Genomic DNA, 24265 nt, shown 5'->3' with positions numbered 1-24265 from the left:
GACATTTATTCATTCCCACTTATTAGACACTATTTCTGATGGTAAAATGAGCGTACAAAGCAAAATACAGAATTCTGAAATATTAAAACGGAAAAAACGGAATTTGGAAAAAAATATAATGGAATTTGGAAAAAAATAAAACGGATTTCATATGGCTCTACCAGAGACTACAGTTGAAAATTAGCCAACCTGGCTAAACTGGCATATTTACAGTCAAATGTTCTATGCATGCACTGTCTCTGTATTTTAAACCAATAAATACAAATACAAATACAAAATGCAGCGTCTCACTCTGTTGGGTGTTAGATCATTTGTGATGAACAAACAAAAGTAATCTGTTGATCTACTTACACTTTTTGCAGATAACGTCAGGTGAAGCCTTCTATTCTAATCGTTGATTAATTACAAATCCACTTCCCCAAAGTAACCATGCTCAGCAGCACACTTGGTTAAACCCGGAAGGCCGTAGACTTATGGGTACCGAAAAAGGTCAAAAAGAAAAAAATGCCTACTCGACCCAGGGTTTCCGTTAGAAAAAATTGTTGCCGGTCTCAGGGGTCAAATGAGAGAAATTCCGGTCAGAGTTTTAGGCATGTAGATTTATAATATTTTAACTTAAAACTAGGCTACTTTTGTGTATACAGTCATTATATTCCAAATAAAATAAGTCCAGAGACTCGGTGCTGCTGCCGACTTTAAATCAAATAGGTGTCTGTGGGCAGTCGCCCGACATTAATAAACAGCAGTCGGTTATAATCACATTTTTATGAGCTAATTGTAACTGAGGGGTACAATTCCCTGACTGTATTACTAGATATGATACTTACTACCACTACCTTTGTACTTAATATTCGGCCACCCAGTACTCGGCATAAATATATTATGATGAACACTGTCACGTAGATGAAACGGATCCAACACAAATGTACGAATTAGAAATAGGTCTTTATTTCTACACAGCGATGGTGTGTAGAGCAAGCACTTAATCAAATCAATCACATTTATGAATGGGAATTAGTATGCACTTTTATGGCAAGAGTATTCGTCGGTATATCAATAGAGAATGTCCAATCTCTGAAGGCGCAGGTGGTACATATACGACCTGGAATAGTTAAGGAATAACAGCAATGATACTTTAATGATTATAGACTGGATACACTAGGGGGGGTTAATCCGGTCGCTTGTAAGCCGACAGGAGTAGGAAGGGGGGGGGGGGGTAGAGTCCGGCTGCCTCATCCGGCCAAGGGTATCCCAGGTGAACCCACTGTAGTGCCGTTCAATGCGCCGGCGATCCTTGGACCACAGATGAAAGCAGATGGACTCTTTGTGGGCCGGCGTCCTCCGGTCCACGGAGGAGAGACGTGAAGCGACCTCGTCTTGCAGAGCGTCTCCTCACCTTGCGTCCTCTCCAGGGGGGGGGGGTTCCAACACACGGCAGTGTCGGGGGTCTTTATCCATGGAATAATCAACGTATACAAAGCATAATCCGTGCCTGGGAAGGCGGGCTGTCGTCGGTAGAATAATCCGGTATACAGGTCCACTCGCTCGTCGGCTCTGGGGCTCCTCGGGTGCAATCTCACATGGGGTCGATCATCCTGGATAAACAGCCAGTTCTCTGCCCGAAACGATGGGGTACTGACTACGGTAGTATTCTCACCGCACGAAGCACTATATATTAACAGACTATTATTAGCTTAATAGACTACGTCCAACTCGACGATATAGTGCCAAATATGACTATTCAAATATTAATATACACGATGTCTCAATACCGATGGTAGGCCGAACTTGGCCTTACTCCCACACGTGGCGTCGCGGGGAGGCTTTACGTCTGTGACTCTATTGGAGGGTAAGAAACTGGACTGAAAAGGAAGTCCTACTTTAGTAGCGCAGTATATATACGCACTATGAACAAATAGTCCCATTAGTGGTGCGGTAGCCAGATTCCTACGCGGAACTAGGACTTGTTCGTACATGTTGAGCGGTACGTTTGAACTGGGTCTGGGGGGTATGGCAGCCTGGCACCAAGGTCTCGACCAATAGTAGAATGGAGACTATTATGGGATGTTCAGTAGGCTAGAATGGATATTCAATGCATATTGTACAAGGAATATACAAGGGATATCAAGGAATATTAGAGAATATACAAATACAATTAAATATATATATATAATAAATATATATATTCGGTTTAATCTGGCCCTTCACAACACTAACGAATTCCGTTATATTGGACATTTGTATTAATTATATCAAGCGAAGAACTGAGAAATTTGGCAGAGAGAGACGGCAACATTATCGTGGGTTTGCGTGATGACTCTCCACCTCGCAACGACTTATTTGCAAAGAGTATGGCGCTGCAGAGCAGCAGATTCAGCTGTTTTAAGGCTCTATCTGGGGACTGCTCAACAGCGCCCCCACCCAACAGCTGAATTGCCAATGGCTGAATTGGAGTACTGCACTCTGCCGGTACAGATGGGTGGGTTATGGTGGATTCTGTGGCTCTGCAGCTGCATGCAGTCGCAAATCTAGCAGCAATCTCCCGCTGACACAGAGGTGTCATTATTATACCTGCTTGGTGAAGCAACGATGAAACAAATGTAATGATTGTTTCGTTCATCGCATAGGCTATTTAATTTTAGGCTATTTTAATACAATTAAAATAATCAAATTGTGCTTAGAGGGAATTATTTTCACCGGACATTAAGACCGGAGAGATTAAATATGTCGGACTTCAACAGATTTTGCCGGTCAAATACCGGTAATTACCGGCTAACGGAAACGCTGACTCGACCGTTATAAAGTTACGACTACTTAACCTCCGTACTTCAGGGGTTTTCCAGATACGGCAAAGGGCCTTAGTGTCCCCGAGCCTGACCTCCCGTAACCCTGGGTGCGATCCCCAGCGGACCTTGCGAATGGGCCAGAGAGTCCAGCACCGGTTCTATTCTGATAAGTGACGTACTGCCACAAACCCCCCCCCCTCCCCCCCAGCCCTGCTCATTTATTCACATCTCCTGACACATTACTGGCCGAGCAGGCGGATGTGTGTGTTGAGTGTGTGGGATGGACACAGAGCAGCTGTGGGTTTCCGCGCTGGCACTGGGTCCAGTTTACTTTGTCCTACGAAACACGTTCTCTCTCTGCCTGTGTTTAACCAAGTAGAAAAAGCTCAATTTCTCTTTCCACCGCCTCGCTCTCTGAAGTGCGCTCTCGCCTCATCTCCTCGTCCTCCGTAGCGATCCCGCATGCGCTATTTCCTCGCATCTCTTGTCTCCTTTCTTCCCAGCCTTTTGATGATGAGTGACTCACATTATTTGTGGGGGGGGGGGGGGGGGGGGGGGGGGGGGGGTACATGAAAGGGTTTTAAAAGTGGTTTTGCGGGTGTAGGGTAGGATTTGCGAACTGTTAGTGATTCAGAACTCAAGTGGACGTATGTGGGGGTGTGTGTGTGTGTGGTGGACATGTGTGTGCGGTTAACACTGAGAACCTGTCAGCCCAACGACGGGCCATAGGAAACACAGCGGCTTAAAGCACGCTCCGATCGCTGAGGTCGGAGCAGCCAGAGATCGCTGCATTGTGATGTGTCGATGTAATCATTCTTTGACACGCGATGGGGATATTATGATGTGACACACAGTCACACACACACACAGAGAGAGAGTGATTATCATTCAGCATGCCAAGACTGAAATCTACTGTATTGTTCACAGCTAAAACACATTGTTCATGGCTAAAACACATTGTTCGGCGGTACAAACTATAGCCTAATTCATGCAGCTACTTTGACTGTGTTTATAAGTTAGCGGGTGGAGGGGAACAAGTGGGGGCGTAGGGCTTGATATGGAGCCAAGGCAAAGTGAATCACTCTGTCCAGAGGAGAGGGCTTTAGGAGACGAAGAAAGAGTTAGAAGTTCATTCTGTTACATATTTGGGCCACTGCGTAGATCGGGGGGGGGGGGGGGGGGGGATAGAGAGACGGATGGGGGAGGTGATGTCCCTGTGGATAAATGCAAGGCTTTTAGAGAGATATCAGTGACTGACAGGGCTCAAATCTTCTGTCTAGTGCCTGGCTCAAAGGACTGTGAGGGGTGCTGGGAGGGAAAAGAAAGAGCGTAGAAACCTTTTTTCTTTTCTTTTAAAAATCTCCACCAGGTGGTAGCCTGGGAGGAGATTATGTGTGCGTGTGACTGTCTGTGTGTGTGTGTGTGTGTCTGGCTATCGGGAGTTAATCCTGACCACTACAAAGCCACGGCGGATGAAACTGTCCTGGGAAGTGAATGCTGGAATGTTTTTTGGTCAATGTGGTTTGGTCAATTCTTTGGTCAATGTGGTTTGGTAAATTCTTTGGTCATGTGTCATCACACATGGGATTACAATATACCAAGACAATAACATATTTCAACTTCCAGTACCATTACCAATAAACTCCTTTCTGTAGATTTACAATAAACACATTATAATAGACAATCCGGTAGTACTGTACCCTACATACCGGTATCTTACTCCAAGTACAATAAGACTAGTAAACCAGTAAACACACACACAAATAATAATGTAGTATCCACACACACACACACGCACACGCACACAAAAAGGCTCCTCCATCATATAGCTCTCCTTTTCTGTCTTGGGCTCCTATCAATGTCCCCCTTCTGCATTATCCAAATAGCATAGTTACACACATGGATCATCATCAATTACTCAGAATCACTCAAACTATACTACTCATATTCAAAACGGTATAAAACGGAAGTGTACGGATGAAAAAACAATCTGTTTTTGCATGTTGACCAGAAGCAACTCACTTGACAGTCGACGGTAGGGGTGTAATGATGCATCGATTCTAATGTGTTAGAATCGATGCATCGATTTTAATATGTTAGAATCGATTATACATATGTTTTTTTTTGTGTCTGTATTGTTTTTATTGACCTATAGTCCATTCATGCTGAGTGAATCAGTTCCCCCAGCCACATTTGTGTGTTCAACATTTTTTGGGGAATTAACTGATAGAAAATGTATAGAAAATGTATCGAATCGAATCGTGGTCAAATGAAGAGATTTCATGATGCATTGAATCGTTGCCTGAATAATCGTAATTAGGGATGCCCCGATCGATCGGCCAGCGATCGGTATCGGCCGATATTCAGTATAAATATGAGATTGGTGAATTCCGATAATGCTTTATTTTCGCCGATCGTGAAAACCGATCGAAAAACATGATCCAATTCTTAGCGGATATCTCACTTCAGTCTCAGACACACGGAGCTGCAAACTGCCGCTCCTCCTCCTCCTCCTGCCCCTCCTGCACCTGTGTAAACAAGCTCGGGCAATAGTCTGCTCTAACCTAGTGCATGCGACCTCCGTGAGCTAACGTTAGCTACCGTTACTGTTTAAACAGAATGACCCAGTCAACTATTCACTTTTACATGAGGCATTGTCTAACGGTATCTAGCCGGCTAGCTACTGATAGCTCCTGATATCAAGAAATGCTCCAGCAATAGTCTAGTAGTGCATGATAGCTCACGTTAGCTCACGTTAGCTCACGTTAGCTCACTGTTCAAAACGAAATGTCCCACTAAATAGTTCACTGAGGCGTTGTCTTAACGTTATCTAGCCGGCTAGCAGTAGCTACAGATAGCTCCTGATATCAATGTCTTATAACATTGATTCGATGCGTATTCGAGCTGAGGGCATGCTGAATGTGATTTGACAAAAGCACAGTATACCAATAGGGTCCAGCTGCAGTGCCGGAGAATCCTGGCCGTAGCTGGAGGCTACTCGAGTACACACAGACAGTGGAGCTGTTTGCAGATAGCGAGCATTTTGACTTGTTGCGTGGTGGCGATGTCTCGCAGATAATACAACTACAAGTATGATTATATAATATATATTTTTTATAAAAAAATATATATATATATATTTTTTTATACCAAAAACGATCGGTAATCGATCGGTATCGGCCGATATGGCTCATAGACGATCGGTGATCGTATCGGTGGCAAAAAACGTGATCGGGGCATCCCTAATCGTAATCGAAATTAATCGTTGTGAGGTTGCATCGTTACACCCCTAGTCGACGGCGTTATTAGATCCATAGCTATAATATAAAATATAGTTTTAGGACTTGCAAGTTTGGCATTCTAAAACTATATCCATTGAATAACGCACTGGCGCTGAAGGCCATCAGTGCCCCCCTGCTGCTGGCGTCCAATGTGTTAATGGGTTTGGTTGAATTTGCATCAATAGATTTTCCGAAATCCCTCTTTGCTAATGGTGTATAGGCCAGGGCTGCACGATTTTGGGAAATAATCTAATTGCGATTTTTCGGACAGATATTGCGATTGCGATTAAATTTGCGATTATAATATATATTTTTTAAACCAGCCCCACAGAGGTTTATTGTAAAATGCGGCTTGCATCTGGCCTACGCGGTGGGTCTTTTCAGGACACCGAGCCTGAAAATGTTTCTTTTTACCTGGGAATCGATACCGGTACCCAACGGTACCTTTTTTTCTGTACTTTACTCTCCCTCTCTGAAGTCTAAACTTCACAACACACAATCTAAAACCCCTTACCTACCTCTCCCAAACCGATCTTGTATCTCAATGGGACTTCCTGGTTAAACGTATTAAAAAAATATAAAAACTCCGTTTTTTTTATGTTTTTTTTTCTCGATTTGATAATTGCATCATTCCAAATCGCGATTTCGATTTAAAATCGATTAATCGTGCAGCCCTAGTATAGGCACCATGTCTCTTGCCAAGTAGTTTGTTACAGTCTGTGATTTCTTTATGTCTCTGTGAGGTCTTGTCGTATGGCGTAACACTCGCAAACATATCTGTAATTGTGCTTTGGTTTGTTTGGCTAACAGGGTGAGGCCGGCTTTCACTTAGTCTTTACTTGCCTGGGCTTTCACTCGCATGCATTCACCACACACACACACACACACACACACACACACATACACATACACATACACATACACACACACACACTTAATTAAATTGCAAATCACAGCCTTTTGTGGTTCTATAATTACACAGGCTGACATTGTTGAATCGTGCAGCACTGAGTATAATAGTGTGTAATAGTATAATAGTGTAGTATAGGCTACTAGAAAAGAAATGGGTGGCTAAGGGCATCTAGTATCAAAAGATAAACAAAAATCTCTCCACTGGGCAACTAGAGATGACACACGCTCATGTATTTCATCACCTGCATAATGTCATCTATTAGGTTGAAGGAGATGGAGGAGAGGAGAAAGGATAGGGTTAGATTGGATATAAGAAAGGATGGGGTCTAGACTTAAGGGCAGATGAGAAAGGATAGGGTCTCTAGACTTTAGGGCAGATGAGAAAGGATAGGGTCTAGACTTAAGGGTAGATGAGAAAGGATAGGGTCTAGAGTTAAGAGCAGATGAGAAAGGATAGTGTCTAGACTTAAGGGTAGATGAGAAAGGATAGGGTCTAGACTTAAGGGCAGATGAGAAAGGATGGGGTCTAGACTTAAGGGCAGATGAGAAAGGATAGGGTCTAGACTTAAGGGCAGATGAGAAAGGATGGGGTCTAGACTTAACACTTTGACTGCCGGGACCCGTCTTTAGACGTCTTTCCTGGCCATGCTAAATATCAATATTGAATATATCAATATTTCAAAAATCTGCGATCGGATTCATAATGTCCCTCCGCTGGCCTGAGATCCACCAGCAGGACCCACTGAGCTCTCTGGCGGTTCAGGAGCGCCATCTGGTGGCCGATCGGCGCAACCGCTTAACAGGAAGCGCAGTAGAGGTTTTGCTGGTCGGCCATATTACTTCCGGGCACTCGGTATAGGTTCCGGCACTCTAGCTCGTCACACTACATAGCGATCGATTGCCAATAACTCGATAAACAACATGATTTGGACGTATATACCATTATACAAGCTGGAGATGGACCGGGTAATAATATATCCCATAATGATAAAATTTCTACTCGACGATGATCGCCCAACGGCGCGCGGAGACTGGGGTGAGTTTCAGCGTGTAACGTTACCGTCTTCGATAATAACTGATATTATCAACATTTGACCCACATTAGATGATTGGTATAACGCTGCCCACGGAATTATAAACGCCCCCTCGCCCATCCGGTCAACATCAGATGATGTGTAGTAACTTCTAGAAGTACGTCTAGTTGGAATTTTTTATATTGCGCTGATTGCCATCAAACTGTATTTCATCATCAATATAATGCATTTGGGGCTATATATCACGTTCTGGAGAAAGCTGCAGAAAGAGATGAAAACATACTTATACATTAGACCATACTTTACTATGAATATGTGAATGAAAAAGTTTAACGTTGCTACACAATGAACAATACATATAGGACTTTGAATGGGCCCTAATAATGGCAATGTAGCAATAGAATTTAAAAAGTTATAGCCCTGCAAAGAAGGGGACTTTCTCCATAGACAAATAGCGCTGGCAATCTATGGTATATCATTAATTTAACCTTAGGCAACCAAAGTGTTAAGGGTAGATGAGAAAGGATGGGGTCTAGACTTAAGGGCAGATGAGAAAGGATGGAGTCTAGACTTAAGGGCAGATGAGAGGATATGGTATCTAGACTTAAGGGCAGATGAGAAAGGATGGGGTCTAGACTTAAGGGCAGATGAGAAAGGATGGGGTCTAGACTTAAGGGCAGATGAGAAAGGATGGGGTCTAGACTTAAGGGCAGATGAGAAAGGATAGGGTATTCTAGACTTAAGGGCAGATGAGAAAGGATAGGGTCTCTAGACTTTAGGGCAGATGAGAAAGGATAGGGTATTCTAGACTTAAGGGCAGATGAGAAAGGATAGGGTCTAGACTTAAGAGCAGATGAGAAAGGATGGGGTCTAGACTTAAGAGCAGATGAGAAAGGATGTGGTCTAGACTTAAGGGCAGATGGGAAAGGATAGGGTCTAGATTTAAGGGCAGAGGAGAAAGGATAGGGTCTAGACTTAAGGGCAGATGAGAAAGGATAGGGTCTAGATTTAAGGGCAGATGAGAAAGGATATGGTCTAGACTTAAGGGTAGATGAGAAAGGATAGGGTCTAGACTTAAGGGCAGATGAGAAAGGATGGGGTCTAGACTTAAGGGCAGATGAGAAAGGATGGGGTCTAGACTTAAGGGCAGATGAGAAAGGATAGGGTCTAGACTTTAGGGCAGATGAGAGACTTTAGGGCAGATGAGAAAGGATAGGGTCTAGATTTAAGGGCAGAGGAGAAAGGATAGGGTCTAGACTTAAGGGCAGATGAGAAAGGATAGGGTCTAGATTTAAGGGCAGATGAGAAAGGATATGGTCTAGACTTAAGGGTAGATGAGAAAGGATAGGGTCTAGACTTAAGGGCAGATGAGAAAGGATGGGGTCTAGACTTAAGGGCAGATGAGAAAGGATGGGGTCTAGACTTAAGGGCAGATGAGAAAGGATAGGGTCTAGACTTTAGGGCAGATGAGAGACTTTAGGGCAGATGAGAAAGGATGGAGTCTAGACTTAAGGGCAGATGAGAGGATATGGTCTAGACTTAAGGGCAGATGAGAAAGGATGGGGTCTAGACTTAAGGGCAGATGAGAAAGGATGGGGTCTAGACTTAAGGGCAGATGAGAAAGGATAGGGTCTAGACTTAAGGGCAGATGAGAAAGGATGGGGTCTAGACTTAAGGGCAGATGAGAAAGGATAGGGTCTAGACTTAAGGGCAGATGAGAAAGGATGGGGTCTAGACTTAAGGGCAGATGAGAAAGGATGGGGTCTAGACTTAAGGGCAGATGGGAAAGGATAGGGTCTAGATTTAAGGGCAGATGAGAAAGGATAGGGTCTAGACTTAAGGGCAGATGGGAAAGGATAGGGTCTAGACTTAAGGGCAGATGAGAAAGGATGGGGTCTAGACTTAAGGGCAGATGGGAAAGAATGGGGTCTAGACTTAAGGGCAGATGAGAAAGGATAGGGTCTAGATTTAAGGGCCGATGAGAAAGGATGGGGTCTAGACTTAAGGGCCGATGAGAGAGGATGGGGTCTAGACTTAAGGGCCGATGAGAAAGGATAGGACTTAAGGGCAGACGAGAAAGAATAGGGTCTAGACCTAAGAGAGCTAATGCTACTCTGTTCATGTGCACGCTAAGAGCCCTTGACCTGCCATTGTGTCATAATGACAGAACGTCCGTCGGTCCCATGCTTAAGGTTAAGACTCTAAATTGTGTTAGAGTGCGCGTGGAGCCGCGCAGTGTTCCTGCCGGGCTGCGCGGAGGAGGAGGGCGGCGAGCGGAGATGAAGGGCCTCTTGTGTACTCAGCAGCCAGGAATGTGTGAGCAACACACAGGGTTCACACACCACCACCGACATGCTGTCTACTCGCGTATTAATCATCGCCGTGTCGAGATGTGGACTCCTGGAAAACCCTTTGTGCGCGCGTGGTTTGCATGTTTGCATGTTCCCTTATTCGAGTAGGGGGAAATCCTAACGGGCTCTCTCTCTCTACCGGCGGGAGTATTTCTCTTTTGTTGCTTGTTTTCTTAAGTGAGTGTGTGCTTTACAGCAGACCGGTAACGTGTTTGGACCTTGGCACACAGAGGCAGACTAGTAGACTCCTCGGAGGGCAGTGAGCCCAGTGTGGGTCCGGTCTCCTCACAAGCAGATTATACAGAGCGCGTTCTGATTGTACGTCGAGCCCAGAGCGCCAGAGAGACCTCAGCGCAGAAGTGTCGTTATGGGCTCCAAGTTAGTGGTCGACCGATAATGTCAGTCTGCCAATATATATCGTGTCAATACTTGCCGTTTTTTTAAATATCTAATTTCTCAACTTCATAAAAATCTTTGTGCTGCTAGACATTAGGGCTCAATTATAATGCTGGTCATGAAAACGTTGATACAAATCCCTCAATGCTAGGTTACCTCCAAAGTACAAAATATTTTTGAAGGGAAAAGATATAATATTTTATATCCAAAGGTTAGCAATATTTTGTCAGGGTACATTTAAGCCAACTCTATGTTTAGCCAGCTAATATAGCTATTAGTGAAACGTTTTGTATCTCATTTATTATTATTATTATTAAATGGTTGTATTTGATCAAAGGCAAAACATTTAATAATTATCTGCCATCGGCCGCCCTGCTCTCTGTATATATCTGTATCGGCTCGGTCGTTGAAAAAAAACCCATAATGGACGTCCACTCCTCCAAATAGAGTGATGGATTTAGAACCGCGACCGTACCAATTCCCCCCCGTCCCCCGTGTGGTTTCGGTTCCCCCGTGAATGGAACGGCCCTCCTCCTCCTCCTCAGACCACATTACGATGAGATTGAGACCTCATCCTCGGGTTACGCGGCGTCGCTGAGTTGGGCGGAGGGGGGTGCGGAGAAGGCGGCCAATTTAACCGGCGCTTATAATTGCACGCAAGTGTACCATATATATGCATATGTGTTTACAACGAAGAGCGACCATAGCCAGGCGGCCCACGCGCGGCGGCCAAACCGGGCCAGGCGAGGTAATGGCCTGTGTCTGAGAGCAGTAGCACTAAGTACAGGCTTGAGGTCAGGGACGCTCTCTCTCTCTCTCTGAGAAACACAGCGGCTGCAGTGGCTCTGCTCGTTCATTCAGCCACGAGGAGCATTACAGACCGACGTCCACTGGAAGAGTCCAAGCCCGGCACTTCATGAGAGCAGCACAGATCTGGCTCCTTCCAATGCACATAGTCCCGTGGTTGGAAATAGGAACTGCTCCGTCCTCTGTACTCCACCGTGAATGGACTCACTGGATACATTGTTGGAGGATTTTAGCTGCAATGCAAAGCGGTGGGGGGCCAACGTGTGAACCGTTTTATGAGCATGTGTTCAGTCTCTGGCTACTACCAGTGTTGTGGTACTCGAGTCCAGGAATCGGACTTGAGTCCCGAGTCCTCAAACTGATTTTCAGGACTCGTGACTTGACTTGGACTTCAGCAGCACTGATGGACTCGAGCATTGACTGCATTCGGACTTGGAAGGTGCAGACGAGGACTCAGACTTGTTAATTGATAAATACATTTATTAAAAAATATATAAAAAAGGCCCTAATAATTTGGCATAAGATATTGATGGCTATATTAATGGCAAAGTAAATAAACTATTTTTATTTGTATATCAGCTCTCTGACTGCCCGAGTGGAGTGGACTCATCAACCTTGATGACTTGGACTCGGACTTGCACTCGGACTCAATGCCGGCTACATCCCGGGGCTGTTGCTTGAGACGGGAGGGGCCGGGTCCAACTGGACTGACCCAGTCCACTGGACTGACCTCTCGCGGTCCTGCTCCAGCAGAGCGGTGAGGTCGTCGCTCCTCAGGATGAAGCTCCTGTGGTTGCTCTCCTGCTCCTCCAGCCTGCAGAGGGCGCCGCTGTGGGCACGCTCCACCTCCACCAACTGCCCCATCATCCGCCTGGATGACCGCCGCTGGGTCTCCACCAAACGGTCCAGCTGGTGGGACGGGACGGGGGGAGCGATGGCGAGTTAAAGCGGGTGATATCGTTTGATCAGTTAGGTTTGCACTGTACTACTGTGTATTTTAACATCTTCTAGACTCTAGAGTGTCTATGCAGTATGCACTTCTTAAAGGAACACGCCAACATTTTGGGAAATGAGCTTTCTTCTGCCGTCTTCTCCAGAGAGAGACAAGAAGATATACACCAGTTTCCTCTCTGTGCGTTCAGTAGAAAGCTATCTGGCTGCATGTTAGCCTAGCTTAGCGCAATGCATGGAAGTGGACATGACCGGTTAGCCTAGGCATTGTCCAACTAACACCTCTCCCGAAGGCCAATTGGTCATGTCCACTTCCATTCATTGTGATAAGCTAGGCTAACATGCAGCCAGATAGCTTTCTACTAAAGGCACAGAGAGGAAACTGGTATCTATCTTCTTGTCTCTCTCTGGAGAAGACGGTAAGCTCATTTCCCAAAATGTTAGCGTGTTCTTTTAAGTGATTGAGGTACTCATTATCGGCTGTTTTGTTTGTCGTTACCTCAGCCATTGGTTTCTTGTAGACGTGGTGCAGTCGGGCCTGATGTGCCTGGCCTTCACAAGCCTGGGCCTGGATGGAGTCTCTCTGCAGGGCCCGCAGCGCCCTCTCAGGACCCTCAGAGCCATACTGGGCCTCCAGAGTAGCCAAACCCATCTTATCTGCTCTCAAGATCGTGATCGCCTCATCTCTGGCCTGGTGTGTCATTGGGACAGTAGGAAAAACAAAGTGGTAACAGTGAAGCCACAGGCCGGGCCTCTTCTACAGGAGGGTGAGACCTGAATTTCCCCAAGCAGATCAATAAAGGAATATCTTATCTTATCTTCAACATCTCACAGTTTGAATGTTTAAAGGGGAACTCCACTTTTTTTGGAAATTAGCTTATTTAACATCTTCCCTGGAGTTAGACAAGAAGATGCATACCTTTTTTGTCTCTGTGCGTGCATTTTAGCTTTGGGAATAGACGCTCCGTTAGCATAGCTTAGCTTCATCACTGGAAGTGAGGCAGGACAGTAGCCTTACAGTGTATTGCAAGGTCTGACATTGACCAAACTTGATATGCATGACCTTGGTGGGCTCTAGGTCAACTCCTGAAAAGGGGGTCAATGTCAGACCTTGCAATCAAAAGTTAGGGGGCGCACTGAAATTATGGCAAGGGTTATTAGCCCCCTAACTTTGATTGCAAAGTCTGACATTGACCCCCTTTTCAGGAGTTGACCTAGAGCCCACCAAGGTCATGCATATCAAGTTTGGTCAATGTCAGACCTTGCAATACACTGTAAGGCACTGTAAGGCTACTGTCCTGCCTCACTTCCAGTGATGAAGCTAAGCTATGCTAACGGAGCGTCTATTCCCAAAGCTAAAATGCACGCACAGAGACAAAAAAGGTATGCATCTTCTTGTCTAACTCCAGGGAAGATGTTAAATAAGCTAATTTCCAAAAAAAGTGGAGTTCCCCTTTAATGACTGAATGTCTGGATGTGTTGTTACTCATGGTCATACTCATCAGATTCATAATCGTCTGTTATCTGTGAGACTTAATCATAGCGGTTGAGTCCCGGGTTAAAACCAGACACGTCAAGAGACGGGTTCACACACGGCGTGATGTGAGCGCCGCTGACGTGGAGAGACGGTTCATCGGTCTCACCTGCAGCTCTCCTTCCAAGATGCTGAGGAGGAACACAAAGTCGTCCCGGGACAGGTCTTTGCTCCAGCTTCCGTCCACCTCCTTCTGGTCCCCGTCTGGCCTCCCGCTGTCCCCGCTGTGGTCGTCCGCAGGAGGCGGGACGTGTCGCTCTGTGTTCCGTCTCTCTGGATCCACTCTGCTCCTCCTGGAGGCCATCATGCTGCCGTTACTAGAAGGTGGTGGTGAGGGAGAAATAAAGGTTTCATGTAATAATCGCAATTCATGAATCCATTTCAATAATCGATTTTCTTAGTCTGCCTTTTTAATGATTTTTTCTTGGTATTGTGTGCTAATTTAAACCTAAACAGGTGTGGTTTTTAACTTGTAGCGTGTAGGTCTAACAATATATAGGCTAGAGTACATGGTTTTTATTGTAGGTCTAACCTTATGTAGGCTAGAGTACATGGTTTATATCTACTAAGTGTAGGCCTTCTGCAGTGAACTGGCGTGTGAACAAATTTATTATAAAAAATCACAATGTACTGAATGGGATTGAATCAAAGATTGCGATGAATCAAGAATAATTTGATAATCAAATTGTAGCCCTGAAAGCCATCATTGAATTGAATGGTGAGATCCATGATGACTAGCTACCAGGGGGAGGCATGTCTCTGAAGCTCAAAGTTTAAACCCACCTGAGAGGAGTGAGGGAGAGCAGGACCAGGTGAAGCACGTACACATGAAGAAAGAGGGATTAAAGGCCCAATCACAGTTTTATTTGACTGGGGTATAATATGGGCTGTATAATATGCATTCTGGAAGAGTTTTATTTGTAGATGGAAAGCTTTTATTTAATTTTTTTAACCTTTTTATTATCCATTGTAAATTGGAATACAGCCTAGGCCTGTTTTTACCAACATACCTTTTACAGCCATAAAATAGGCTACGTGTTGTTGTCTAGTGTTAGTCCTTGTGTCTCCTTGGGCTCAGTCAGTCTGTGTTGTCTAGTCTAGTGTTAGTCCTTGTGTCTCCTTGGGCTCAGTCAGTCTGTGTTGTCTAGTCTAGTGTTAGTCCTTGTGTCTCCTTGGGCTCAGTCAGTCTGTGTTGTCTAGTCTAGTGTTAGTCCTTGTGTCTCCTTGGGCTCAGTCAGTCTGTGTTGTCTAGTCTAGTGTTAGTCCTTGTGTCTCCTTGGGCTCAGTCAGTCTGTGTTGTCTAGTCTAGTGTTAGTCCTTGTGTCTCCTTGAGCTCAAGTCAGTCAACTAGAGCAGGGGTTCCCAAACTTTTCAGGCCAGGGCCCAGAAAATAAGGCGTCAGAGAGCCGCGGCCCAATGCACATCGTCGGGCTTTTTTTTTCTTTTTTTTTTGCCAGGCGACCGATTTTTTAAGCCAAATATCACTTCAATCCTATTAAGTTAGTTCAAGTTAGTTATTAATTTATATGTGCTATTTATGAGAGGGCTAACTTGTTGCAAAATAATAATGATAATAATAATAGCTTCATTAAAATACTATTGTTGCTTCGGTTATTTTCAGCGTTTTATGTGCATAATCTGTTATTTAGTTTGAAATGTTCGTTGAAATAAGTAGATTTTTCGTTTTTGTTTATTTATTAAGTTAATATAAAACTATATAGTCACATTTTAGAATACAATAGAATAGAATTTTAGAATACAACTAGAAACACTGTCCTGGCCTGCTTCTAAGTTCAGTGGCCTGACAAAAAAATAATAATAAAAAAATAAAAAAATAAAAATAAAAAAAATATTTTTTTTTATTTTTTTTTATTTTTTTTTTATTTTTTTTTTAAAATCATCTCGCGGCCCACCCGTGGCTGCTCGCGGCCCACCTTTGGGTCGCGACCCCGACTTTGGGAACCACTGAACTAGAGAATGAAAACACGTCTCTATTCCTGCTGCTTAATTTTGGCGGTGGGGCCAGCCATTTGTTTTGTGTTTGGATCCTAAAAGGCGGTGGGCCTTTTAAAGAAGGTTGGGCCAAACGTAGGCTACCCGCAATAGAAACAAATGAACTAAGTGGCTACTGTGTAGGTTTAATCAGTAACTGGCAGATAAAAGTCACAGCATTGTTATTATTATATAATAATTATTATTATTATTATTATTATTATTAAGATTTGTACCATTTATTGTAATATGACGATTTCTTGATATTTCTTGATATTTGTATACCTGGCACTGGTGATGACGTCCTAAAAAGATTTTTAGATGCAAAGTACCTCTATAACCAGTAGGGGTGTAACGGTACACAAAAACCACAATACGGTACGTACCTCGGTTATGAAGTCAAGGTTCGGTACGGGTTTTCGGTACTCAGGGGTGATGTAGTGTGCAGTAACTAATTGTACTTGTAGGGCTGTCAACGAATATTCTATATTGAAATGAATAATCGACTTGTAAATTTTATTTTTTTATAATAATATTAGATTGTGAAAAAAACAGCCCCCGGTGAGCGGTCGTTAGTGGTTAACATACCGTTTTATTAGTTCGGTACACAGCCATTCAGTACGGTACGGTACACACTGAAATGGTTCAGTACGGATACGTGTACCTTTACACCCCTAATAACCAGCAATGTCACTCACTTAAGGTCGCGATATGCTTCAACATCGGCTGTGGCTGCGTGGGAGCTAGACCTACATACTTCCTCGTCAGTTCAACGTGTGGGTTGCAGTACACCGCCAAACCACTAGGCTGTGCTGCGTTGTGTTGTACAAATTACATGATATATTTTCGGACTTCCTCAGCCAGTCTTTCTTCGATTTGGTCCATGTTTGTAACGTAGTTAATCACGATCGATAATGGAACGCTCCGACCGAGCTCCCGAGATGAGAAGCGGTAAATACGGAAGTACGTCAGAGGAACCCAGCCCAGCGGCCAATCGTAGCTATGCGCTGTCCACATCAGTTCACCTCGATTTGATGCACAGTTACATTTTTGGCCAGCCGCATGTAGACGTCGCCTGGTAGGCTTGTGGGAGCTCGGCAGGCTCGCCGCAACCTTCACAACCCACTTTGACGTCTTGAGTATAAATTAGGCATTACTCACTCACTCACTTACACCCTGCCCCTAGTGGCGACCCACAGGCACGGCACCTCATGCGAAACCAGTTCAATCTACACGAGAATGCGTCGCATCTACAACATCGCGTGTCCTTGTTATTCTAAGTTTAATGGGCTAATAGACGGACTCTTGTCATAACAGTTTGTGTTAAAGAGATTTATTGTTATGCTTATGTCATCTCATAGTCTCTCTCTTAGCACATTCACAGTGGTCAGTGTCGGCTTGCCAGGCTAGAGGACAGGAGGCGCCAGAAAGTAGGGCCTTAATTACTGACCACATGAGAATGGTATGTGTGTGGCTGTGGGTGTTTATTTTGCGTGTGTGTGCGTGTGCACGTGTGCGACGTGCATGTGCGTACGCGCCTGTGTGTGTGTGTTAGCTCACCTTAGCTAAACACTGCTTATTAGCCGGGGCTCTGTGACTCGGTTTTCTCATCTCATATTTATTGGGGGAAAGTGAGTGAGGTCAAGAATATGGAACATGATGTCATCTCTTTTGTTCTCTCCTGCTCTCCTCCAGTCAAAACACTCTCTCGGGCTCGGTGCTATCAAGAGTCCTTGTAGGGCCTAGTTACTTATCGGTCTTATTTACCAGTCCATTTACCATTTATCAGTGCCTTTTCTTCAGACCGGTAACCTGTTTTCTGTTTCTGCAGAGAACACCGGTCATGCTTAGTCAAACCTTTTGAAATGTCACAAGGTCCGTCTTGAAGACACGCTTGTGATTTTGGATCACGTCATATGGACCACATTCACAGACGAGAGTTTGAAGTGTAGATGGAAAAATACACTATTTGGAACTTTCTTACAACATTGCAAATCAGAACATTGTTCCAATTTACTGTTCACAAACATTATCGACTTTAACGAACCGTTTACAGTCACCAAAAAAACAATGAATACAATATTAAAAACACATAATTGAACCGTCGTCTAAAGGTTAGTCCTTCTATTGAGGAGCTCATTGATTGATTGATTGAACATTTTATTAACAGATTGCAGAATGGGTACAATACAGTACGGCTCAATACACACAATTGTTAAGGGGATGCAGCAGACCAGAGAAAGACTTGTGTCTTGTTTACATCAAGGTCCCCCATTTTCAATTCGGTCTGTCAAACTGAAGAATTAGAACCGGTCTCCGTTCTGATTTCATGTTTTTCGTGGCGGGGCTACCCCCGCTTTGTTCACGTTCGGCTCACCGATTGGGCCTTTTAATACTGGTTAGTGGTTACCTATTAACAGAATTTTTTTTCTAGTCATGCACAGTACACACACACACACACACACACACACACACACACTTGCACACTCTGTAGCAACAGCTGCTTGTTGTCATCAAGGCCTGAGAAGAACCTTGAGTTTCTCTAAACAAGATGAATGCCGGTACATCGGGGACAAACGCTGTGTGCGGAGAAAGAAAGGCTAAATAAAAGCCTTTAGCCAGTCGTGGGTTATTGCCAGAGACATCCTTTGGGCCGACATATTGATTCCTTGTTGGGGAGAGTGTATGCATGTATTATACATCCTCCCTGCCCTATAGCGGCATGCGTTTCCCAGAGAGAGGGAGAGAGAGCGTGAACGACTTCCTCGACCTCCCTCCCTCCCGCGGAGTCCTTTACCCTCTCCGTATCAATCACTAAGACAGATGGAGCTGTCTCGGCCTCCTCCCGCGCTCCCTCCCTCCACTCGTTTACGCCGATGGAAGGAATGATGAACCTCTTGACGCAAAGCACACAGAGGGCTTTTTATAAGGTCTCTCTCTCTCTCTCTCTTTCTAGCAGGCCGGACCTCTGCTTAGGAATACCATTCCCCCTATCATCACACACACACACATGCACACGCACACACAAAGGTCCACTTAGGCACAGAGCACTAGGGATGCACTGATATGGCTGAAACATGGGGCGATATGACCAAAATGTCATCACAATATTGTCCTTAGTTTTGATAGTATAACGGTATGCGACTATCGTTTTCCAGTGCTACAGTATATTTATGATATGACATCCTTAATATTTTTTTATTTTAATTTTTTACTTGTTTCAAGTTTTGTTTTATTTTTTACATAAGGTACATGCACATTACAGTGAAATGCTTGGTTCTGTATGAGCCCCCCCCCCGAGATTGTGCTTCATACAGTAAAAGAAAAAGTACAAATTGCTAAATGAGGTAGAAATGTAGTGCAAATCCTTTTGTAATAAATAGATAAAATATGGTGTGTTTAAAGTGTCTAAAGTGAATGTTAAAGGTGAATGTTAAAAGTGAGTGTGTGGATGTGTGTGTGTGCAATGAATGTAGAATGGATGGGTTTGTGTTGCATAGAGTCATTGAGCATCCTGATGGCCTTGGGAGTTGGGATAGAAGCTCCTTTTGAGTTTCTCTGTACTTGGCCATGAGATTCCGGTAGCGCTTGCCTGACTGCAGCAGTGCAAAGAGGCAGTTGTTTGGGTGGCTAGAGAGTCTTTGACTATTTTCTTAGCCCTGGCCCTGCAATGCCTGGTGTAAATGTCCTGGAGAGTCGGAAGCCCACCTTCAATTGTGCGTTCGGCTGATCGAGCCACTCTCAGCAATCTGCTGCGGTCGTGTGCAGTGCTATTTTAGTACTTATTGTCATGGTCCTATTCCATTCAAAAGGAACATTTTGTTTTAACTTTTTTAAAGGTGCTATAAGTGGTTTATTTTAGTTTGCTAAAATAAGTGGTCAGGTCTACATTTTCAAATAATAGCTCTACATTCTGACAGCCATCACTGATATAGATTGTTTGGTCAGTAATAAGGTTCTCCCCGTCCCTCCGCTCTGCAGTAAACAGAAAACACATTACCCACTTTATCTAATCACGAGAGAGAACTCCACACTGCAAAAATGGGCTGACACTTAACACTTTCAGAGCCCTTGCTTAACCTTGATTTACCGGTTGAATGTCCACCATCCACTTCAATGTTAGCGTTAAAAACGCCTAATCTATGTTTGAAATTATGGCTAGTTATGTGTCTAGTCTGCCCGTCGCTTATCAATGACTCGTTTTCCAGTCAACATTGTCGAAGCGGATTGTTTTTTTATCGGTTCATTTTCGTTTTATAGCATTTTGAAAAGCCCTCGTTTTCAAGGAAAATATAAAGATTCCATGATAAGACGTTTACTGGAATATTCTAGAATACACAAAAATGTTTTCATTTTTCGGTCTATTTATGAATAGTTTTCAAATAAACGCTAGATTATCGATAGTATATGTACGTATGCACGCTAGAGACGCGAGCTGAAAAATCGATTCTCTTATTTCCTCATCAGTGATCGTGCACACACACACACACACATAGGGCAAACGCTGAGATCTCGGCTAATACAACTCTGATTATCCCAAGACTGGTAAAATAGATTCCTTACCTCAGATCAGATGTTCTCCAAAAAGATCATTCCAATTCCTGATCGCCATTCCAAATATCGATCACGCTTATTGATTGAGTATTTATTGGCTACTGTGAATATATATTCCAGGCTGATTCCCGACCTGCAGTTACACAGGGATAGACGATAGGGGGCGCTTTTTTCCATTCTGAGTGCCTGGAGGAGCCTCTGTACCAACGGGAGACTCGGTTGATGAAATATGAAATCAGATCGCTAATAAACAAATAAAACTATATTTGTCGTCGTGGGCACTCAGTGGGGGGCCTAATAAAACGAGATATGTCGTCCGTGGCACTGAAAGTGTTAATAAGAATTAAAAACTAGTTTTAAGCAAATGTGTCTTTGAAACAAGTAATTTAGTGCAGTATGCTGCTAATTTGGCTTGGCAAGATTTCTTGAAATAAGGTTCTCTCTCACCTATTATTGGACATACAGTACAACAGGGCTGACCTTCAAATCTTTTTTGGCATTTGAAGCTTCGGGGGCCGAGATTCGGTTTTAATTCGAAGCTTCGAGATAAAAAAATATATATATATTAATATATATATTTTTTTATGTTGTGGGACTTGTACAGCACTTTGTCAGTGCTGTAAAGTTTAAACCTTTTAAAATCTTAGACAAACAAAACACTTTGCTTTCATGAAATATTGTAAGCTGTCATTTGAGGCTTTATAAAAGCAGCACAATGAACACAAATCTGTCAGTACCGAGTCCGACCTCATCTTAAATAACAAACAGAGAGGCAGAGTTGATTTTGCAAAAAAATTGAATCTTTAAATTTTTTGAAAGTTTTTAATATATTCAAATTTGTTTTTCCCTTCGAATCCCATGCCCACCGAACGAAGCTTCGAAGTGACAGCCCTACAACATACACCATCATCAGACCATTATGGTACACACAACATTCAACATCAGACCATTATGGTACACACAACATTCACCATAATCAGACCATTATGGTACATACAATATTCACCATCATCAGACCATTATGGTACACACAATATTCACCATCATCAGACCATTATGGTACATACAATATTCACCATCATCAGACCATTATGGTACACACAACATTCAACATCAGACCATTATGGTACACACAACATTCACCATAATCAGACCATTATGGTACATACAATATTCACCATCATCAGACCATTATGGTACACACAATATTCACCATCATCAGACCATTATGGTACACACAACATTCAACATCAGACCATTATGGTACACACAATATTCACCATCATCAGACCATTATGGTACACACAACATTCAACATCAGACCATTATGGTACACACAACATTCAACATCAGACCATTATGGTACACACAACATTCACCATAATCAGACCATTATGGTACACACAACATTCAACATCAGACCATTATGGTACATACAACATTCAACATCAGACCATTATGGTACATACAACATTCAACATCAGACCATTATGGTACATACAACATTCATTCACCATCATCAGACCATTATGGTACACGCAACATTCAACATCATCAGACCATTATGGTACATACAACATTCATTCACCATCATCAGACCATTATGGTACACGCAACATTCAACATCATCAGACCATTATGGTACATACAACATTCAACATCATCAGACCATTATGGTACATTATGGCATCGGGCCGATACAGATAAGGTGCATCCTGCGTCCCTACAATGTACCGGGTGGTTTTCCTCTCCCATCTCCCCTCCTACTTCATTTAGTAACACTCTAACTCACTCCATCCGGGTCCCGCGGAGCTACACAACACGCGCTTCCCACGGAGCTGTGGTGGCACATTAAGGCCACCGAGCCGCAGCCGCCATCCTTCAGCCTAAAAGAGTGTCTGATGAAGACGGAGCAGCGGCCGCCCGGCCAGCCGAGCCCCGCTGGCAGCGGCAGCAGCAGCGCTCCGCGTTGTGTGACCTGCTCCCTGTTTCCCTTGGAGCGGGAGTGTGTGTGCTTTTACTTTCTACTCACTCCATCCATCCACACTGCTGTTAATGCCGCCGGAGCGGCCAAGACACGTGCTGCCGCTTCCTGCTGCCTCCGGGGGCCCGCGCTGACGTGACGACTGACGGAGTCTGAGCATCTCGCAGCACACACACACACATGCACACACACGCATACACACACATGCGCACATATAGAGATACATGAGTGTATAGACATGAGTGCATGAGTCAGGTCCTTTTTCTTTCTTTAGGTGTGCACACACCATGTCTAGACAGGCACATGCATACTGCAGTGCATGTGAGCGGATCGGAGCGTGAGCGGCGCGGGGCGCGGAGCGGCCGGTTTTGACGTGAGCGAGGAGTGGGTTTTAAAATGAGTCGGCGCGACGTCCGGAGCGAGAGTTCTCCTCCGCTCCAATCCACTCCAGGCCGCTCACAGTGGTTTAACACTGATGTAATATATACATGCAGTACAATGCCAAAGCAACAGATGGCGATGTACAAACATGAAGGCCATTTTCAACCAATGAGAAGGGTGAACCTGTGATAGGCTAGCCTGTTCAGGCTTTGTCACTGTAGAGACGCCCACACTCACTCCAGTTAGAAAAAGTATCGACGCCATTGTTGTTGACGTTAGCTTACATGCTAACGTTAATGGCAGCGACCATAGCATTGTGGCTCGGCTAGCCTATCATCGCTTAATAGAACTAGTGAATGGATAAACAACGTTATTTAACATTGCAGAATGGCTACAATTACAATGCGGCTCAATACAAACAATTGTTAAGGGGCCCAGGGGGTGTAGACTGTTGTAGTTTGAGCTCATTTACACCATGCTCCAAAAAAAAAAAAAAACTGCTGAGCGATCTGGCGCGGGGAGTGGGGAGCGCTCGATTCAAGGTGAGCGGGGAGCGAGCGGAGAGCGACTTGGGGGCGGGGTCAACATGAGCGATTAGCGGAGCGGACCAAGCTTTAAAGAGCGAAGAGCGGATTTCTCGGCCGCGCCGATCCGCTCACGTGGCCTGGCATACTGGTGTGCAAGCAAACGCACACACGCACGCACGCACGCACGCACGCACGCACGCACGCACGCACGCACGCACGCACGCACGCACGCACGCACGCACGCACGCACACACAGACATTGCCAGGCATGTGCAAACACTCGATTCAGTGTGGCTCGGAGCCAGTGTCAGCCTCGGCACTGGTTGCCAGGGTTACCCCACAGAGGACTGTCCGCTGGCAGGCAGGTTGGCAGCTGCCCGTTTGTCTGTTTATTTATCTCGACGACGCCACCCGGGGCCTGCCCACCCGCATCCCACCGCGTAATAACGTTAAAATAATAAAATAACATTCACCCACTTTCACCCACTCACCCACCCACCTTCCCCACTCTCTCAACGCACGCATATATACACACACACACACACACACACACACACACACACACACACACACACACACACAGGTGGCATCTCACAATGGAGTGAATACGCCTATTGGCTGAGCCCATGAATGCTCACCTATTCCCTGACATTCTGAACCCTGCTATGTAAGCAGTAATAAAACCCGGTGAGGTTTATCACCTGTGTATGAAACCATTAATAAAGCGCTGAGTGGGCCTGTCTGTCCCTGGCCATTCATTCCCCCCGTGGCCCCC

The 24265-nt window shown here is 44.5% G+C and overlaps 1 protein-coding gene across 2 annotated transcripts in view; it reads left to right on the top strand.

Annotated features, from left to right (window-relative positions):
• cmss1 (cms1 ribosomal small subunit homolog) overlaps positions 1 to 24265 on the top strand; it is a 158263-nt gene that overhangs the window by 38249 nt on the left and 95749 nt on the right. The gene's annotated exons all lie outside the window — the stretch shown is intronic.

Source organism: Notolepis coatsorum (genome assembly GCF_963971535.1).
Source record: "Notolepis coatsorum genome assembly, chromosome: 3".
In the NCBI taxonomy this organism is placed as follows: Eukaryota; Metazoa; Chordata; class Actinopteri; order Aulopiformes; family Paralepididae; genus Notolepis; species Notolepis coatsorum.
Note: the sequence above shows the minus strand (reverse complement) of the source record. Positions and strands in the feature narration are given on the sequence as shown.